At 41.5% G+C, this 22,358-nt stretch overlaps 1 protein-coding gene across 3 annotated transcripts in view; it reads left to right on the plus strand.

Annotated features, from left to right (window-relative positions):
• il1rapl2 (interleukin 1 receptor accessory protein-like 2) overlaps positions 1-22,358 on the plus strand; it is a 1,249,784-nt gene that overhangs the window by 65,337 nt on the left and 1,162,089 nt on the right. Inside the window, exon 1 of one of the 3 annotated variants that reach the window (XM_073057806.1) lies at positions 16,220-16,270. The exons of the other annotated variants lie outside the window; for them this stretch is intronic. The gene's annotated coding sequence lies outside the window, so the exon portion shown is untranslated. Of the gene's footprint in view, positions 1-16,219; positions 16,271-22,358 lie in introns of those variants that run through there. 3 annotated transcript variants of the gene reach the window in all.

A 22,358-nucleotide genomic window follows, 5' to 3' on the forward strand; every position in this document is an offset into this window, starting at 1 on the left:
GTGGGAATTGAACTCCCAATGTGATCAGTGGTGCTGTAAAGCGTTACACTACCTGCTATGTTATTGTGGATTGCTTTATGATTATATTTACTATTACCTTATATACTCATACCTCAGTGAGCTTCACATGAGCAGGGAATTCCATTATACCCCAGCATACATGACAATAAGCTGATCTAAATCTGATAATGATTCAGGAATTAGGCTGGACTACAGCCACTCTTTACTTTTTAGCTAGACCACAGACATAACCTTCCTTCCCTTTTCCAGTTCCTGTTCTACATTATACATTTACAGTTAAAACTATTGTCCAAAACTAAAAACAAGTGCTCCAAGCAAAGTTCTCAGGACACTTTAGAGTCCTTTAGACTGAATTTTGGATCAATGTACCATCTCCCCCAAGCCTCGATTGGAAAAAAAAAGTCTGAAGTAAAAGTTCAAAGTACATTTATTATCAAAGTATGTATACAGTTGGCCCTCCTTATCCGCGGGTTCCGCATGCGCGGATTCAACTAACCGTTGATTGGAAAAACCCGTAAGTTGACATTGTTCGTCTCGCGTCTCGTTCGTTTGCTACTTGTGTTGTGAGCGAGAGGAAGGATTTTAAGGCTAGTAAGGGATGACTGGCTAGCTATGTAAAGCTCTTGAGCCTAAAAATCTTAAAGATCACGGGAAAATCAGAATCGGCTGATGCCGAGGCGACATCAGCGTTCCCAGAAGAGCTACGATGGTTGCGTCTGTACTGAACATGTACAGACTTTTTTCTTGTCATTATTCCCTAAACAATACAGTATAACAACTATTTACATAGCATGCACATTGTATTAGGTATTATAAGTAATCTAGAGATGATTTAAAGTATACGGGAGGATGAGCATAGGTTATATGCACATATATGCTATGCCATTTTACATAAGGGACTTGAGCATCCGCATTTTTTTTGTATCCGTGGGGGGGGACCCGGAGTCAATCCCCCGCGGATAAGGAGGGCCGACTGTACATTATACAACCTTGAGATTTGTCACCTTACAGGCAGCCACAAAAAAACAGAAACCCGAAAGAACTCATCAAAGATGACCGTCAAACCCCCAAGGTGCAGAGAGAGAAAAAAAAAACAATTTGTGCAGCAATAAAAGCAAGCTAGTAACATCCAGAACTGAAGTCCACTAAAGAGATTCCGTCCAAAGACACAAAGCCACAGACCCTCAGTTGAAGTTGAAACTGCATGTAGGTGGCCTAAAAGACTACCTTTGCTAAGATCCAATTAATGTCACAACCCTACTTCATAAGCATAAGTTAAAGCCTGTTTTACAAATGTAATATACTTTGACAAGACATGAAAGACTGGGAGCAGCTCATGGCATTTGGTCTAATTGGGAAGTCAAGGCAGCTGAGGAGGGCTACAGAGCCTGTGTAATGGCATATTGTTTCGTAACTTCAGCTGTTTGAAAATCGGACAAATTTTCTGAAATGTAATTAAATTCTTTAAAGAAAAAGATCGTAAGTGGCAATTACCAACTCTACAGCATGACAGCAGCAATACAATTCATTTAACTTGTATTAACACTCAAAAGAACCTCCAATCCTTCAGAAGTGAAACAGAATCAGATCAAAATAATAAATCCAAGGATGTGACATATTAATCATGCACCATCTATCACTGTATTACTCAATCTTCTCAACTGCTTTGAAGAGACGGCTGAGTAGTGTAACAGTTACTACACCATCAGCAACCTGTACTCAATTCCTGCCGCAGTCTGTGATGATTTTGTATGTTCTCCCCATGAAAGTGTGTCTCTCCTCTAGGTGCTCTGGTTTCCTCCCACATTCCAAAGACGTATGAGTTGGTAGGTTAGTTGGCAAAATAGATATAATTAGGTGACATAGGCCTTTTACTGTGCTAAATCTATGAATAAATACATTAAATTACAGTGAGTTGTCCCAGGTAGGGGGAGGCTGTTACTATGCTGTGCCACTGAATAAAATGCCCATCACTCTGTGGAAAAGTGGTAAGTGGAGTTAATCAAAGCAATATGTGTGCATTATTTTAGAGACATAAGATGCAGATGCTAGAATCTGGAGCAGCAATCTTCTGGAGAAACTCCACAGATAGAGCAGAATCTGTGGGGAGACGTCTCGTGATGAGTCATGCATTAGGACTGAGAGGGGGGATGGACAGTACAGAGAGGGAAAGAGGAAGGGTAAGGCAGGAGCCTCAGCTGTTTAGTGGACTGAGAAAGGGTGAAAGATGACGGGCAGGTTTCAACAGGTGTAAGTCATTTATTAAACACTGAACTAGATGGCTTTCTACTTGGAAGAATGACTTATTGGAAAAAAAAGTATGCAATTTAAAGTCCAAATACTGCAGATGCTGTAAAGCTGAAATCCAACATGGAAATTGCACAGTGTGTTTAATACCTGGAACTCACAGCCAGAGGAAGAGATGGAATCAGATAAAACCACCGTGCTTAAGGGATGTTTAGACAGACACTTTTGGAAGACAAGGCTTGGAGGATACGGCGCTGATGTGGGCAAATTGGATTAGTGTAGCTGTACAAAAAAGCTGGCATGGATGCAATGTGCAGAAAGGATTTTTTGTGCTTTTGGCTCTGAAACTCCTTCTCTCCATAGATATTGATGGACTAGTTGACTATGTTCAGTGCTACTTCCTCAATTTCATTCGGGCTGTAGTTACTGAAGAGGATGAAATTAACTAATGAAAATTTCAGTATTACTTTAATCTTAGGGTTGTGTACTGCACACATACTTTGATAATAAATGTACTTTGAACTTACTGATGAATATTAATGTTAAGTTTAGATCAGACAGTGGAAGAAAAAAATAACTGAGCCTTGTAAACTATGAGTTACTTTGAATTAAGAGTTCAGAAAGGTCAATAACCAGCAAAAGCATCAGATGGAACAGAGATCTTAATTGCATGACCAAGTTGGTGCGGTCTTTCATTGATTCTATTATGGTTATTTATTGTATTATGGATTTATTGAGTTACACCCACAGGAAACTCATAGTTATATAGTTAGACCACGCTTGGAATATTGCCAACAGTTTTGGGCTCCATATCTCAGGCAGGATATGTTGTCACTGGAGAGAACCCAGAGGAGATTCACAAGGATGATTCCGGGAATGAAGGGAATAACACTTAAGGAGCGTTTGGCAGCTTTGGGCCTGTACTCACTGGAATTTAGAAGAATGCGGGGGGATTTCATTGAAATCAACTAAATGTTGAAAGGACTAGATAAGCTGGATGTGGAGAGGATGTTTCCTGTGGTGGGGGTGTCCAGAGCTAGAGGGCACAGCCTCAAATTTGAGGGGTGATCTTTTAGGACAGAGATAACGAGGGATTTTTTTTAGCCAAAGAGTGGTGAATCTGTGGAATGCTCTGCCACAGACTGCGGTGGAGGTCAAGTCCGTGAGTATATTTACAGCGGAAGTTGATAGTTCCTTGATTGGTCAGGGCATCAAAGGATAGGGTGAGAAGGCAGGTGTATGGGATTGAGTGGGATCCAGGATCAGCCATGATGGAATGACAGAGCAGACTTGATGAGCTGAATGGTCTAATTTTGCTGCTATGTTTTATGGTCTCTTACATGGTGATATACTGTAAATGTACTTTGATAATAAACTTATTTTTGACCTTTTTTTGAATAAAATTGATTTGTATGATTGGCTTGTAAAAAGTAAATAAATATATCCTGGAACTTTCATCTTAAAGCTGCATAAAATAGTGTAGTTGAATGTTGCCGCACAGCAGTAAGGAGGAGATGTGTATATATTTCTTGCATGTCTTAATAGCTGTTTGAAAATTTGGTTCTAACCTTTCTGCAGTACTTTTGTCTGTTTTTGTGCTTTTCTTTTTGTTCTGCATTAAGCATTAACAGAAGGGCATCACCTACAACTCTTCTCTCCAGCTGCTGACTGACATCCTGAGTATTTTCAGCATTCTTTTTTGTTTCAGCTTTTCAGTAATTGCGGTGTTGTAGAGTTATACAGCATTGAAATGGGGCCCTCGGCCCAACTGTTCCATACCAACCAACACATACACACAATGCTGAGGAGCTCAGCAGATCGGGCAACATCTATGGCATATATGTCAAACTCAAGGCCCGCGGGCCAAATCCAGCCCGCGGTGGAATTATCTTTGGCCCGCGAGATAATATCTAATTACTATTAAAGCTGGCCCCAGTAATCGAAGCGCCTATGGCGTATGATATGGCTAATGCTGAGTTTATTCAGGCACCAGGTTTTCAGGGTTTTTAGTGTTTATTCGGCAGTCTTGCTCGGCAGTCTTCTTCATAAGAAACGGAATTTGTAAAGTGAAACACTTTGTAGTTATAGCAGAGACTGAGACACATGAGAGCAGGCTGAAAAAACGGAGGCAACGAAAGCTGCATTCACACGCGTCTGACTGATCCGGCCCGCATGAAGCTGCATTTTGCTCAATCCGGCCCGTGACCTAAGATGAGTTTGACACCCCTGATCTATGGAAATGAATATACAGTTGACATTTTGACTGAGACCAGTTTCAGGTCTGGAAAGGAAAGGGGAAGATGCCCCAATAAAAGGTGTGGGGGGTGGGGTGGCAGTGGAGGGTAGGAGAATGCATAGCTAGAAGGTGAAAAAGTGAAGCCAGGTGAGTGGGAAAGGTAAAGGGCTGGAGAAGATGGAACCTGATAGGAGAGGAGAGTGGACCGTAGGAGAAATGGAAGAAGGTAGGACACTGAGGAGAGGTGATAAGCAGGTGAAGAGGTGAGAGGATAGAGTGGGGAATAGAAGAAGAGAGAAGGTGAAGGGATATTTTTTACTTGAAGGAGAAATCAATCTTCATGCCATCAGGTTGGAGGCTACCTAAATGGAACATGAGGGTTGCTCCTCCATCCTGAGAGTAGCCTGGTCATGGCAGAAGTGGAAGCCATGGATTGACATGTTGGACCTGGAATGGGGACCAGAGTTAAAATGGTTGGCCACCAGGAAATTCTGCTTTTGCTGGACGAACAGGGATGCTCGGCAAAGCGGTTCCCACAATTTACATCAGGTCTCAAAACCTTAGAGGAGGCAAGATCAGGAGCAGTGGATACAAGAGATGACCCCAGAAGATTCACAGGTGAAGAGTTGCCTCGCTTGGGTAGCCTATCTGGGGCACTGAATGGAGGAGAGGAATGAAGTAAATAGGCAGGTGTAGCATATCTGTCACTTGCAAGATATGTGCCAGGAGATCTTTCATTTTCCCATGTTTTTGGCCCATACTCCTCTAAACCAGGGTTTCCCAAAGTAAGGTCCATATATTAGTGGTATTGGTCCAAGGCATATATAAGGTTGTGAACTTCTGCTCCTATTCATGTACCTGTCCAAGTGTCTTGTACATGTTTCTCCATTGTCTAACAGTAGTTCATATATTCTTGCATTAACTGCATGAGTTTCCTCCTGTTGCTCCAGTTTCCTCCCACATTCCAAAGATAGACTGGTTAGTAGGTCAATTAAACACATGGGTGTATTTAGGCATTGTGTGCTTGTTGGGCCGGAAGGGTCTGTTACCTGGTTGTATCACTAAATAAAATTCTAAACGTTTTTTTTAAAAAAAAGTTCCTATTGTACCTGCCTTGACTACTTCCTCTGCCACTTTGTGCCAAGAGTCTTGTACTGAGCACCATTAGGGTGGAGAATGTTCCCTCCACTCTTACCCATATGCACCCCACCCCACCGCAGGTTCTGATTAAATTTCTTTCCTCTCACTTTGAGCATATGTTCCCAAGTTCTTGATTCCCAGCCCCCCCCCAGGAAAAAGACTGTGTGCATTCACATCATCCATCCTCCTCTTGATTTTATACACCTCTAAAAGATTTCCCCCTCCCACTCTTCTACGCCTCAGCAAATAAAATCCTACCCTGCTCAATCTCTCTCTCTAACTCAGTCCCTCAAGTTCTGGCAACAGCCTCGTAAATATCCTCTGCACTTTCTCCAGATTAATAGCACCGTTCCTGCAGCAGACAAGTTTCTTTTTAGTTCTTTCACATGTAAAACAACCCTCATTTATATAAAAAATAATAATTACAGTGAAAGAATTAATATTTAATCTTATTCTGCGTTGACTGCAATAACCATCTCTGAGCAAAATCCAGACATTGAACATTCTGCCTACCATTATTTTGGTCCTGTCTAGTTTTTAATTGCCCATTAGCTGGACACAGGCAAAACACATGAGGCATTGTCGTGTAGCAGTTAGCACAAGGTTTTACAGTGCAGGTGATCAAAGTTCAATTTCCGCCACTGCTAGTAAGGAGATTGTACTTTCTCCCTGTGACTGTGTGGGTTTCTTCTGTGTGCTCTGGTTTCCTCACACAGTCCAAAGACGTACCAATTGGTAGGTTAATTGGTTATTATAAATTATCCTGTGATGAGGCTTGGATTAAGTTGAGGGTTGCTGGCGACACAGTTTGAAGGGCTAGAAGGGCCTACTCCACACTGTATCTCAATAAATAAAATTTAATTTTCTTTTGTCTACAACATGTTGATAAGAAATGTGTTCCATGAATTTGTCAGCTGGTTGTTGGGATGAAAAGCTGAGCTGGCTGTTTAAGTCAGCTGTGAATAACTGGTTCTTCAAAGGAATATGATAAAGAAGGACTATCACACATCATTGTCACATACTATTAATTTTTCATCAATCAGTTCCAGTTGATTAATAGTTTGCTTAACTAAATATAAATTAACCACAGTATTATTCTTTTTGTCAAAAATAAAAATGCAAATTCCATGGAGGAAATTATGAAGAGAAGGTTTGCCATATATAATGCATAAAGATGAAATGTTTAAGGGTTTTCTCACAGATAATTCTTGTCCAACTTTTGATGAATTATGTAGAGGGAAAGAGAGATGGATCGAGAGAAAGTCTCTGCTACAAGTCTACTTAAATGCTGAGGAAGCTGTTGATAGAGCTGAGTACTTGCAGTGAACCTGGTGAATCTCAGGGCAGTATATGGTGACATATCTAAAATGCTGGTGGAACGCAGCGGGCCAGGCAGCATCTATAGGAAGAAGTACAGTTGATGTTTCAGGTTGAGACCCTTCGTCAGGCCTAATAGAAAAAAGAGATAGTAAGAGATTTGAAAGTGTGAGGGGGAGGGGATTCCCGAAATGATAGAAGACAGGAGGAGGAGGGATGAAGCTAAGAGCTGGGAAGTTGATTGGCAAAAGGGATACAAGGCTGGAGAAGGGGGAGTATCATAGGATGGAAAGCCTTGGAAGAAAGAGAGGGGGGAGGGGAGCACCAGAGGAAGATGGAGAACAGGCAAGGAGTTATTGTGAGGGGGGAAAGAGAGAGAAAAAATAGGGATGGGGTAAGAAGGGGAGGAAAGGCATTAATAGAAGTTAGAGAAATCAATAGAGAAAACATGAACATTGAAATGCATATTGATATATGCACTTTTTTGTCAACTTGTACATTGGCACAATATTTTTCTATCTGTTAATATTATTTTATGTGTTGTATATGATAGATGTTCCCCAAGGAACATTGTTTTGTTTAGCCATATACATATGTAAAGTTAAATGACAATAAACTTGAATTTCAACTTGAACTTGAAATGTTACAGACTAGTGGGGTTATTGAAAACCAATTAAAGACCTTTGACAGTCAAATGTATTTATTTGTCACATATACATCAAAACATTCAGTGAAATGTGTCGTTTGCATTAACAACCAATATGAAATGCCAGATGTTAAAGCTGAAGTGGGGAGATGGAAGACCAGAGAATTTAAGAAGGTGGGGTTAGGTAGGATGAGCAAGACCCAATGTTTATGAAAAAGAAAAAAGGAAAAATTGAGTTTATTGTCATTTGCACAAGTACGTGTCTGCACAAGTGCAATGAAAAACTTGCTTGCAAGCAAGTAGCATCAGATAAGCAGTATCCACAAGAAAATATCTAATTTAAGCATAAAATATGCACACAGGAAATGCTGGAGGAGCTCAGCAGGTCAGGTAGCATCGATGGAAAGGAAAAATACAGCTGGCATTTTGGGCCAATGCCCTTCATGAGGACTGGAAAGGAAGAGGGCAGAAGCCCGAATAAGTAGATGGGAGGAAAGGAAGGAGCACTACCTGGTAGGTGAAAGAAGAATAATTAGAACATAAAAAAGAACAAAGTTAATCTTAGTACAGAGTAGTCAGTGTTAATAGTTTTGCTGAACTGTAATCATTAACATTTGGCTGGTTGGTTCAAGAATTGAATGGTTGAAGTGAAGTAGCTGTTCTTGAATCTGGTGGTGTGGGGCTTCAGGCTTTAGTACTTCCTGCCTGATGTTAGCGTCAAGAAGATGGCATGAACCGACTGATGAGTACTGCATAGATTCTAACAAGACTTCCAACTGTGTCCCCACATGGCAGACAGGCAAATATTTGAATGCTGTTCCAGGGAAGAGGATTCAATGGTTTGGCACTTGGTTGATGTGCTTCACAGATCTATCTGCTGTGCCTTCACACCAGGTCATGGGCCTTCGAGACTTTTCTACTGCGTGGGACCCTGTTGGAAGTTTCGCTTCAATCTATGTAGGCACCATCAATCAAGTGTCAGCTTTATTCACCATCTACATTTCTGTGTATTAGGAATTTGCTGTGGTGTGTTGATGCAACATATAACTGAAAACAACATTCAACATATAAAGAATCAAGAATTAAATTTTAAAAAAGTTTAAGTTTTAAAGTACAAATATGGTCTAAAATTTGCATAAATAATAATATGTATTTACAATGTAAACAACATTATAAAAGGTGGCTTGAAGTGTTTACGGTGTAGTGACTGAGGTGGAAAGGGTTGGGGTGAGAACTAGAATGAGTGATTACATGAAATGCCAGTGGGAAGAAACTTCTATGATATGTGAAATTTTTTTGTTGTTTTAATAGCCTTAAAGTGCTTTTCAGAAGGGTTTATTTTTTGGAAAGGACAGATTGCTGGGTGGGTAATGTCTACAATGATTTTCCTGCCCACTACTTTGTCCTAGACATGCAAGTCCAGCAGTGCTGGTAGACAATAGCCAAGGAGCTTTTCTACTGTCCTGACAGTTCCCTGTAATTTTCGTATATTGTGACACAGAGTCATCTTCGTTGTATGCACTCCCCCTCCCTGCACTCTCCTGCTTTCGTTTACCTCATCTTCAGCATTAAAAGCTTCTGGGATACTTTGAAAACAAAGAGCAAGAAGAACCTAACGCCAATAAAAGGAGACAAAATATTCTGGTTGCGAGAAACTGCATACTTTAAAGTAATGCACTAGATCAGTGTTTTGAATAATATAAGATTCTTTCTCTTGGAGCAGTGGGCTCTGCGGCAGTTCTGTAACATGCCTTCCATCATCGAACCCAATCCCCTCCCCGAGGACAATATTATTAGAGCAGTACAGACCTCTTTTTACTTCACTCAGCTGTGTCTGCATTTGGCGTGCTTTTATTTTGTTTTAAAGTGTCCCTCAGATTGATGTCGTTTTGAATGCTGTGCTGTTTTACCTTGGGAGATGCTCATTAATTTCAATGAACTGTCCACTGTGAGAGTGTTATTGGAGCTGCTAAAATCAGCTTTAGTTTCTCAGGGGTTTTTTTTTGTGTTGCTTTCTCTTTGGAAGCAAACTCTGTTTAATATTGTAACAGCAGTGCACAGTTACAATCTTCTTTAATGTGGCTCAAAATAAGTTCCAAGGGATTTCGCAGGAACGTTGCAAAATGAATTTGTGAAAATTTGGTATGTCACCTAAAACAATCACAAGTATCTACCAATCTACCATGCTGAGCATCCTAACCAGCTGGGTCACCATTTGGTAGTGGAGGGGTGGGGGGGCAGGAGTTGCCTCTGCTACCCAGGATCAAATAAGTAGCAGAGAGTGGAAAAATTAATCAGCTCCATCATGGACTCTGTCCAGGACATCTTCAATGAGCGGTGCCTTAAAAAGGCAGTGTCCATCATAAAGAACCCCCACCACCCAGGACATGCCTTGTTCTCATCAAGAAGGAGGTACAGAAGTCAGAAGGTACACACTCAGCAATTCAGGAGCAGCTTCTTCCTCTCTGCCATCAAGTTTCTGAATGGACATGAGCACTACCTCACTACTGTTATTTTTCACTACTTATTTAATTTAACTATTTTTTAATATTTTTTTTAATGTAATTCACTGTGATTTTTTTGTCTGTAATTATGTGTTGCATTGTATTTCTGCCACAAAGTTAACAAATTTCACGACCTATGCTTGTGATATTAAGCCTGATTCTGATTTTAATATTTGTCACTGACCCCTGTAAAGAGATATTGGAAGAAAAGTTACATAGAAGCATAGAAATCCTGCAGCACCATACAGGACCTTCGACCCACAAAGTTGTGCCGAACATGTCCCTACCTTAGAAATTGCTAGGCTTACCCATAGCCCTCCATTTTTCTAAGCTCCATGTACCTATCCAAAAGTCTTTTAAAAGATCCTATCGTACCCACCTCCACCACCATTGCCAGCAGCCCATTCCATGCACTCATCACTCTCTGAGTAAAAAACTTACCCCTGGCATTTCCTCTATACCTACTCCCAAGCACCTTAAACCTGTATCCTTTTGTGGCAACCATTTCAGCCCTGGGAAAAAGACTCTGACTATCCACACAATCAATGCCTCTCATCATCTTATACACCTTTGAAAATAAAAAACAAAAATCAGATAACAGGAACCGGAAATAACAACAGAAAATGCTGAAACACTGAACAGGTCAAGCAGTATCTGTGCAGAGAAACATTATTAATGTTTCAACTTAAAGATCCTTCATCAAAATTAATCTTACTTGTCAACCTAAAATACTAACTGTGTTTGCATTTCTATCAATGTTACCTGATCTAGTGAGTGCTTCTAGAATTTTCTGTTTTCAGTGGAACAAAAGCTTGTTCAATGAGGTAGATTTTTACAGAGCACCTGTTCGCTGAAGTTCCATATTAGTTAGCAGTTTCCCCCAGATTGTAGAAATTGTCCAAACCCTTTGAAGTAAAAAAAAAATGATGGGGGGATATCCGACAGGATGTGAGTTTGTGTGGCATCATACTGGAGGCTGGGATGAAAAATCTTGGGACAAAATTTAACCAAAAATATGGTTTCAGTAGCACACATAAAATTCTGGAGGAAATTAGTGGGATAGACAGCAGCTATCATCATCATTATGTGCCGTGGTGTATGATCATAAGACAATAAGATGCAAGAACAGAATTGGGCCATTTGACCCATCAAGGCTGCTCACCATTTCACGAGGCTGATCCATTTCCCTCTCAGCCCCATTCTCCTGCCTTTCCCCCACATCCCGTCGTGCCCAGGCTGATTGAAAATCTGTCAACATCTGCCTTAAATATACTCATTGACTTGGCCTCCTCAGTCACTGATGATGACAAATTCACTACTCTCCAGCTAAAGAAAACCCTCATCTCCGTTCTAACTGGATGCCCCTGTATTCTGAGCCTTTCTCCTCTGGTCCTAGACTCCCCCACCATTGGAAACAGTCTCTCCCCATCCAGTCTATTGGGACATTTCAATATTTGATAAGTTTCAATGTGATCCCCCATTCATTTTTCTAAGTTCTAGTAAGTGCAGACCCGCAGTTATCAAATGCTTCTCATATGATAAACCTTTCAGTCCCAGAATAATTTTCATGACATGGGCAATCATGGTCTTCTGTCTGTCTTTAATCTGCTTATTCTTTTCTCTATCCATCACTCTGATTGTCCTTGTTGTGTCTGTGCACAACTAAATAATTAAATAAAATTAATTAAACCAATTAAATAAAAGTACACACGTGGGTAATGGCTTTAGGTGGTGTATTCATATTGCAATGAGTGAAAGAGAAAGAACAACCCGCATGCACAGATCCATATGTAGTGCTAAGGGAGGTGGGGTCTGTGCTCTAAAAGAAATAGATCCATACATTACACTTACTCCCCATTGAGACTAATGCAACATAAATCTGTATATGTACGAAACATTCAATTTCCCTTTCATAAACCCATATTCCAAATAAACATGCTTTCACAATAACATTCCATAACTAACTTCGCAGTTCTGAAAGTTCAGTCTTTTCCGTGGCACTCAGCTTCTTTCAAGATGGTGCCTTTGTGCCTGTGCAATGGCACCAGGTTTAGCAGGTACCTTGTCAATGATAACGATCTAGTCGGGCTGCTGGGCCTGTGGAGTGGCATCAGGTTTGGTAGGTGTATTGTCTAAGACAGCGTTCTCAGTTCCCAGTGTCAGTGACACCATTATTGAGAAGTAAGTCCGGTGACTGTAATGTGTCCGTCTTGTTGGATGCAATCGACTCAGGTGTGTTCTTCTGTTGAGCATCCAGTATCTGGTCCAAATGATGTCTCCATGTCTGATCTCCAATGTGTACATCAGTGGTCCAGTTCTTGTAGTTATCCTACAGGGTGTCCACTTGTCTTCTCGGTAATCAGCTGTTAGGACTTTCTATCCACTCTTGAAGCTGCTTCACTTTTTAACTGGCTAAACTGTTATTCTGTACTTCCCTCTAGAAGTCTGGTTCCTGAAGATCTATGGGAGATCTTAGGTTCCTGTTCATGAACAGCATTACAGGTGTTTGATTTGTTGGTTGCATGAACTGAGTTCTGATGCACAAGAAGGAAATTGTCCACCTTGTGCTGTAGGGGAACGTCTTCCTTGTCTATTGCTTTTCCTGGTGTTCACCTGGCGGAGAATCTCACCTGGTCCCTCAACACCAGCTCCATAGCCAAGAAAGCCCAGCAGCGTCTCCACATTCTGTGAAGGCTGAGGAAAGTCCATCTCCCACCCCCCATCCTCACCACATTCTACAGGGGTTGTATTGAGAGCTGCATCACTGCCTGGTTCGGAAATTGCACTATCTCGGATTGCAAGACCCTTCAGTGGATAGTGAGGTCAGCTGAGAAGATCATTGGGGTCTCTCTTCCTGCCATTACAGACATTTACACCACACGCTGCATCCGCAAAGCAAACAGCATTATGAAAGACCCCATGCACCACTCATACAAACTTTTCTCCTTCCTGCCATCTGGCAAAAGGTACTGAAGCATTTGGGCTCTTACAGCCAGACTGTGCAACAGTTTCTTCCCCCAAGCCATAAGACTCCTCAATACCCAGAGTCTAGACTGACATATATGTCATTTATTATTATATTGAAATTTGTCCTCTATTGTGTCTATTGTCTTGTTTATTATTTATTTATTAGTTATTGTACTGCCCTGCACTATTTAGTGCACTTTATGTAGTCTTGTGTAGGTCTGTAGTCTAGTGTAGTTTTTGTGTTATTTTACGTAGTTTAGTGTAGCCTTGTGCTGTCTCACATAGTCTAATGTAGTTTTATGTTGTTTTATGTAGCACCAGGGTCCTGGAGGAACGTTGTTTCATTTTTACTGTGTACTGTATCAGCAGTTTATGGTTGAAATGACAATAAAAAGCGACTTGACTTGACTTAATGGACTTCTTGAAGGTTTGGAAAAACCTTTCAACTAACCCATTTTTTTGCTGGGTGGTGAAGAGCTAACTTGAAATGTCTGATGTCATTTTTCTCATGAATAGTTGAAATTCTTCTGATGTGTGTGGTGGTCTGTTGTCACTCATAATTTGCTCTGTTAGGCTGTTTCTGGCCATGGTAGTCCTCAGGACAGAGACAGTCTTTGCTGATGTGATTGACTTCATTGGTATAACCTCTGGCCACTTTGAATGAGCATCCACAGCAATCAGAACCATGGAGTCCATGAATGGCCCAGTAAAGTCAATATGCATTCTTTGCCAAGGTTAAGATGGCCACTCCCATGGATGTACCATTGCCAGTGGGGGTGCATTTTGAACTTTTTGGCATCTCAAACAGCTTTTGGCCAGGTCTTCAATCTGTTTACCTATTTCCAGCCACCACACGTAGCACTGATGGAAACTCTTCCTCTTGACTGTACGCAGGTGTCCTTCATGCAGAATTTCTAACACTCTGGTGTGCAGTTTAGAGGGATCCACAACTCGAGATTCACATATGAGCATTCTTTGACATAATGACAGTTGGTTTTGTCTCACTGCGAACTCTGGAAACATCGGGTTACCATGAGCTGGCTCCCTTTGCATAGTGAGTTCATAGACTTTTGACAATATCAGGTCATTTCTTGTTTCCCTTTATATTTTGGAATTAGTTACCAGCAACTTGTCCACCAATGGGTCACAGTATGAAGACTTTTCTTCTTCAGTTGCCAATAGTGGAAGATATGACAAGCCATCAGCACTGCTGCGTTGTTTGGTACCCTTGAACTCTATGTCGTAAGAGTGGGCTCGTTGGAACAGTAACCAGCATTGTAACCAGATAGCAGATATCACAGGAATTCCCTTCCTGGGATTGAAAATGGGCAGAAGGGGCTGGTGATCTGTCACTAGCGTAAACTTTTGTCCATAGAAATAGTGGTGGAACTTCTTTATTCCCCATACTAGACTAAGGTCCTCTCAGTCGATCTGTGCATTGTTGTGTTCTTCACTCCTTTATGAAGCAAATGTAATCAGGCATTCAGATCCCTCTTTCATGATGTGTGACAAAACACCTCCAATGCCATAAAGGGATGCTTCGTATACCAGTTTGATGGGCAGCGATGGGTCTAATAGGTGAGCAGCTTATCAGGTGTGATTAGTCTTTTTGTTTCCTAGAATGCTTTTTCACATCTTTCTGACCATTCACACTTTGCTCCTGTCTGTAACAACGGACTGTCGCAATGTTTAGGAGAAGCCGGTGGTAGTTGTTTACAATGCCCAAGTATGACCTGAGTTGTGACACATTTTCCAGTTTGGGTGCTTGTAGCACTACTTCAGTCTTCTCTTGTGACTTATGTAAGCCATATTTGTCAATGACATGTCTACAATATGAGATTCCATTCTTCAAAAAACTCTCATTTCTCTCTCATTTCGTGCAGACCATACTCACTCAGCCTGGTAAGCACTTTACCAAGGTTCTGGAGGTGCTCCTCATCATATTTGCCAATCACAATGATGCCATCAAGATAACATTGTGTTCCTGGGATATTTTGGAGCACTTGGTTCATTGCTCTTTGCCAAATTGCTGGAGCTGATACGACACCAAAGACAAGACTGTAAAAGCCCCTGTGAGTGTTGATTGTCAGAAATTCTTGCTTGACTCCTCAATCTCCTTTTGCAGATAGGCTTCTGAGAAGTCAATCTTTGAAAACCTCTCCCTGCCTTGCAAAGATATCTACTATTCATGGCCAGTATACTGCACAATGCACAACACTGGGTTGATGCTCACCTTGAAATCCGCACATATATGTACGGTTTCGGTCTTCCCTTTCCTGATTACCAGGATGACCCGATCGCTCCACTCAACCTTGGAGAGAATTCCAGATGTTAGCAATCCTTGCAGTTCAGCATCCACTTTAGGATGTAGCACGTAAGGCACTGTATGCACTTTATGGAATCCTAGTGTTGTTGTTTCATCCAGTTCAGTTCTGGCCTTAATGCCTTTCAGTTTACCAATCCCCTTCTCAAACACCTTTCCATTAGCATTAAGCAGCTGTTCCAGTCTCTGTTAGTGCTACCATTTGGGCTGCCATTGCCACAGAGAGCTTTAATTGAGTACCAGTCTGGTTGGATTTTTCTCAGCCATTCATGTCCAAAAAGTACTGGCCCTCCACTTTTCGATACATTAACATCCATCCATGGTCTCCTTCACTGTTGTGATAAAGCCACACTAAGGTTGGAGGAACAACACCTTGTATTCCATTTGGGTCGCCTCCAACCTGATGGCATGAACATCAATTTCTCAAACTTCCTGTAGCGCCTTCCCCCTTCAACATTTCCTATCCCTTTTCCTTCTCTCATATTATCTCCTTGACCATCCATCACCTACCCTTGGTGCTCCTCTGAAGCGCCCATCCCCCACTTCATTCTATCTTCCATGGCCTTTTGTCTCTTTCACCAATCAACTTCTTAGCTCTTTGCTTCATCACTCCCCCCTCCAGGAATGACCTATTGCTTGTTGTTTCTCTCTCCCCTCCCCCCACCTTTCTAATCTACTCCTCAGCTTTTTTTCTTCAGTCCTGCAAAAGTGCTTTGGCCCGAAATGTTGACTGTGCTTTTTTCCATAGATGCTGCCTGGCCTGCTGAGTTCCTCCAGCATTTTGTGTATAAAGCTCTAACTGTTGTGTTTGGTCTCCATACGTCACATTTACTTTTCAGTTTGCCTTTGGGAGACACGGTTTCACCTGGGTAAGTCTTTAGCATCACTGAGTTCTTCTCTAATGGTATTTTAGAAAACAATTTGTTGTCATCAGCCTCTGGAATTACGGACAAAGCTGACCTTATATCCAGCTTCATTTCCAGATTTTCACCGGATATGTCTATTGTAATCCAGAAAATGTTGTGATCTGCTTCAGTGATACTATGCAGTTTTAGGCATGAGACATCACCTTTGTCAGACTCTCTGTTGTCTGATTCTGTTTTACATTCAGTAACTTTATGCATTTGTTTAGTTTTGTGTTTGAGATTTTTCACTTGGCTGTGCTTTATGCCTGCCTTGCTCACTCTCTCTATGTGACCTTCTCTGTGACTCTTTCTGCACACTTTTTCTTTGAACCAGCAGTCATTTGCATCATTGGAGGATTTGCCACATCAATACCATTTTTGGTTTTTTGCACCTTTCAGGGACATTTTGTGAATTTTACATTCTAACCTTTTCTGTAGTTCTGCTGTATCCTTTGCTGCAGTCACAATCAAATGTCGCAATGGTCTATGCCCATTCAAAGGATGGGTCACTTTCGGACAGTAGCTTCTGTTGAGTGCTTTGTTGATGCTTACTTAATGCATCTGTAAAGTCATGATACTGGGAAAGTTTGCGCAGTTTCACAAAGTATTCCAAAAGGATTTCATCTTTTGATTAATGCAACATACACAAAATGCTGGTGGAGCGCAGCAGACCAGGCAGCATCTATAGGAAGAATTACCCTTCGTCAGGACTCGGCCCAAAATGTCGCCTGTACTTCTTCCTATAGATGCTGCCTGGCCTGCTGCGTTCCACCACCATTTTGTGTGTGTTGCTTGAATTTCCAGCATCTGCAGATTTCCTCGTGTTTTCATCTTTTGATTGGTTCCTTCTGAAAAATCTAGATCTCCCGGCTATTACCAGTGGTTTAGGGCTCAAATGACTTTGTAAAACTGTAACAATTTCAGTTCTGGTTGCCTCATTACAGGAAGGATTTGGATGCTATCGAGAGTGTGAAGAGGAGATTTGCAAGGAAGTTGCCTGGATCGAGAGCTTGCCTTATGAGAATAGGTCGTGAACTCGGCCTTTTCCCCTTTGAGTGATGGAGGATGAGGGGTGACCTGATAGAAGTGCATAAGATGATGAGAGGCATTGATCATGTGGATAGCCAGAGGCTTTTGTCCAGGGATGAAATATCTAACACAAGGGGACATAGTTTTCAATTGCTTGGAATGAGGTACAAGAGGGATGTCAGAGGTAAGTTCTTCACAAGGAGAGTGGAGGTTGCGTGGAATGCACTGCTAGTGAAGGTGGTAGAGGTGGATAAAGTAGGGTCTTTTAAGAGCCTCTTAGATAGGTACATGGAGCTTAGAAAAATAGAGGGCTATTCGGTAGGGAAATTCTAGGCAGTTTCTAGAGTAGGTTACATGGTTGGCACAACATTCTGGGCCGAAGGGCATGTAATGTGCTGTAGATTTTCTATGTTCTATGTTCTCTGTACTAATTTGCGTAAGAAATTGTACATTCTTGGGCCCATTAAGCTAAGAATGTAGGAGCTTTCTTTTGCTCCTCTGCATTATTAACATTACAATACAGTTCAACCCTCTTGATATACGACCCCTAGCCTTCATTAGCGCTATCAAATTTGTCAAACTTTACTGACTGAAGCTATCGCCGTATTATTTTCACCTTAAATTCAATGCATCGTCCACTGTTACTCACACATTTGTTAGCATCTGTGGTGCCCTTCTCGTGTCTAACTTCTACTGTTTCATCCCGTAACTGTTGGTGCAGTTCATTATGTACTCTGACATGGAGGCTCGTACTCATCTACAATTTGTTGAGTCTGTGCACAACTATGTATCGATTAAATGAAAGCACGGATGCAAGAGATGGCTTTAATTGATGCATTCATATTGCAACATGAGAAAGAGAGAGAGAGAGAACAATGTGCGTGTGTAGTCAACAACACATGTTCAGACAACAGATCAATACATAGAATACATAGTGCTAGGCAAGGGGGTTATTGGTCTAAACAAATTAGTTGCATACATTACAATTCTTAGTAAATTTTCCTTCAGAAATGGTTTGCCATTTCCTACTTCTTTGTAGAAGTCAAAGTCTTCTACAAGAAGACGTTGTAGTCTTCTACAAAGAAAATTTGTGAAGTGCCTTTACAAGAAGGGTGACCCCAGCCATTATCAATACCCTTTAGAGATTATCTGCCTGGCATCAGTGGTCACATAACCAAGACTTGTGATATCCACTAGTTGCTCCCATGGCTTCACATGACCCTGATCGGGTGGATTTGGGGGGGGGGGGGCGGCTAAGCAGGTACTGCACCTTGCCTAATTGTGACCTGCAGGCTAACGGAGGGGAGGAGCACTTACACCTCTCCAGCGCACCATCCTGCAGCATGTATGGAGAGGAATAAAGAGTTGAAGTTTTGTCTAAAGCATTTCTTCAGAGCTGGAAAAGAATGGGGAAGAAGTCAGAATAAGAAGGTGGAAGGAAGTGAAGGGGAACAAGCTGGAATCTCCATATTGTTTGTGAACTTCATTCATTGTCTTAATGCGAGTTGTACAAGAGACAATACATAACAATCCAGTCGCTAGGATTTCACCATCCCCAAACCAAAATGGAATGAATTCCTTTAAGATGTGTGTTATTTTCTTTTCTAAAAATGTGAAAATAAAAATATTGATTGTGAGCTCAAGGTAAGTTTTGTAGGAAAGCTATTTTGCTAATTGTGCACAATATATGCCTGTCTGGAGTAATATGTGCTGAAATCGGGTCTGATGGCATTTAGCTGACAAGTAATCTCAACAAACTGTCTATTGCTGAATTGCTAAAGTGTAGTTCTACAGATGGTGAGAAGTTTGCAGAGTATTTCTAGCATCCTTTTATCATAGAACATATGTCCCACATTACATAACAGTGGAAATGTATTACATACTAAATGGCAACTTACCCTGATAACTAACATTTCTGCTACCTTTTTCAAAGCAACTCCTCCTACCCTCAGTTCTAGGCTATGATACTGTCATTTGCTAAACAGATGTTCTCCACCTGCTCTTCAGCCCCTGTCACTTTTCAGTCATGTTCCCACTTCAACCTGCAGTCTGATAGTTGTGACCTCTTGGGCAATTGCTGGATGTTTGCTTCTTCATTCATGAGGTGACATGGTCGTTTAGCAGTTAGTGCAAACTCATTATGGCACAGCCATAAGGGTTCTATTCTTGCTGCTGTCTGTAAGGAGTTTGTATTTTCTCACTGTGATTGGGTGGGTTTCTTCCAGGCCCTCTGGTTTCCTCTCACAGTCCAAAGACATACAGGCATACAGGTTACGATTGGTAATTTATAGACAGGCAATGTTAGCACTGGAAGCATGGAGACAGTTGTAAGCTGCCCCCAGCACACTCTCGGTCTTTGTTGGTTGTTGATGGCCAATTATATATTTCTCAGCATGTTCCTCTTTTTATCTTCCCACTCCACAGTGCAGCCCATCTCCTTGAGAACATGTGAGAAATGTCACATCAGACCCTTAGTTCCACTAGAGGCCGTCCGTTGGTTGGGGTTGACTATCGGGGTTATTTCCTTGCCATCTACGTGATATGCAAGCTTACTATGCCAGCCTGGGCAATATGATATGGAGAGCAAGCTATTGCCTGTGCAGGAGGCTCCACCTCTCCACACAGCTGATGACCCAAAGGAATGGAAAAGACCGATACAGTTTGGCAGTATCGGTTGCATTGAGTTGCCAGTCAGCATTGAACTCAATAGAGAACTACCTTAGGGAGTTCAGCTCAGGATTTTTCCCTTGGGGATTACTCCTGAAGCCTGCCCCATGAGTGGGTGCAGCCACAAGGCCATTGAGGTTTGTGTTCAGAGTTTTCCTTCTAGATGAGCTGCCAACCACTGCTGACAAGCCCGATCTGCCTGAAGCAACTAATTTTAAAGCGCCAGTAATCTGCCTTTGCCCATTCTCCTGTCAGAAGAAATGGTTCCACTGGGCTTAGTAGCTAAACCACAGTTGAAGACCAGGAGCTGGATTTGGTTGTCACAGGCTACTTGACATGCAAGCTATTATGAGCATTTTATAGGTAATAGGGGCTTACTCTGCTATTCTCCTGGCTATGACAACCTTAAGGAACCTTTCTGTCATTCACATGCAGTAAATAATGCAAGTAGGATCTTTGGCCCATCAAGTTCATACTGATTATGAATTTCCTATTTTGATTAATCCTATTAAAATTTAACATTTATAAGAACGTTGCCTGGACGAGGACCTGAATTATAGGGAAAGGTTGAATAGATTTGGACTTTATTCCCCGGGAAGTCAGAAAATGAGGGGAGATTTGATAAAGCGATAGAAAGATATGAGGGGTAAAGGTAAGGTAAATGCAAGCAGACATTTTTCACTGAGCTTTGTGATACCAGAACTGAAGGTCATAGTTTAAGGTGAAAGGTGAAATATTTAAGGGGAACCTGAGCGAGGAGCTTCTTCGTTCAGAGGGTGATGCGCGTATGGAATGAGGTGCTAGTGGAAGTGGTCGTTGTATGTTTGATTGCAATGCTTAAGAGAGATCAGGGTAAAGTACATTGATGGGAGGGGTATGGAGAATCATGGTCTAGTTGGGACGAGGCAGAATAGCTGTTTGGCATGAACTAGATGGGCTGAAAGGCCTGCTTACATGCTGTAGTACTTTATGACTCTATAAGTCCTGATGCAGGTTTCCAAACTGAAATGTTAGTAATTCCTTTCTTTCCACAGATGTCTCTCAACCTGCTCAGTCCTCCAGCAGACTGCTTGTTACTTTAGATTCTGGCATCTGCAGCCTTTCCTGTCTCCTCTTCATTCTACTAACTGTCCCATAAATGCCTGATAGGTATCATTCTTTAGCATGCCACAGTTTTGACTTCAAAACTATTTCACCCTCCCAGAGCTTTGCGATCAAAATTGCTAAAGAATTATTAGTAGATTTTAGATAAATACAAGAGATACTGCAGATGCTGGAAATCCAGAGTAACACAGACAAAATGCTGGAGAAACTCAACAGGTCAGGCTGCATCTGTGGAGAGGAATAAGTACTGGATTTTTCAGGCTGAGATTTTTCATCAGGAAAAGTGATTTAGAGTTTTTTTAAAAATTTAAAACATGTGGGTTATGGACTCATCATTGCAAAGGCTGGTGCTTTTTTGATGGAGAGAGCTATTACAGTACAATGAATCTGACTGCATAGTAGTAATCACATAGTAGAAATAATCACACAGTGAGAGATATTAAAGAAGTTACTTTAGAAATAGAGCTGCAATTTTTTTTTTGTTAGCAATTACAAATCTCTGGTGCAAAGTCTACATTTGTTTGATACATAGAGTCTTTCAGTGTAGAAACAGGCCCTTGAGACTACCCTGTCCAAGTAACTATCAGGCATCCGTCTATAATAATTCCATTTACCAGCTGTCTGTGATTCAGGTACCTTCGGCATGTCATCAAAAATCTCGGCAAATTTCTGCAGATGTGTAGTGGAAAGTGCACTGACTGGCTACATTACCGCCCACTAGGGGAACACCAAAGTCTTTGAGCGGAAAATCCTACAAAAGATCATGGATTTGGCCCAGTACATCACGGATAAAGCCCTCCCAACCACTGAGCATGTCTACATGAAACGCTGCCATAGAAAAGCAGCATCCATCATCAGAGATCCTCACCACCCAGGCCGTGCGCTTGCTGCCATCAGGGAGAAGGTACAAGGGCATCAGGACTCGTACCACCAGGTTCAAGAACAGTTACTACCATCGGGCTCTTGAACAACAGCAGCTAACTACATTCATTTAAGGGTTCTTTTATCTTGTTATTTCATGCTTGCTATTTATCGCTATTTATTTATATCTGCATTTGCACAGTTTGTTGTCCATTGATCTTGTTTACAGTTTCTGTTCTATAGATTTTCTAAGTATGCCCACTGAAAAAGAATCTCAGGGTTGTATGTGGTGACATGTATGTACACTGAAAATAAATTGTACTTTGAACTTTGATCTTGACAGTTAAATGTGAGAGCTCCGAAATCCACCCCTCCTTAGGCTGTGAGTTCC

Source organism: Hemitrygon akajei, chromosome 10 (genome assembly GCF_048418815.1).
Source record: "Hemitrygon akajei chromosome 10, sHemAka1.3, whole genome shotgun sequence".
NCBI classification, from domain to species: Eukaryota; Metazoa; Chordata; class Chondrichthyes; order Myliobatiformes; family Dasyatidae; genus Hemitrygon; species Hemitrygon akajei.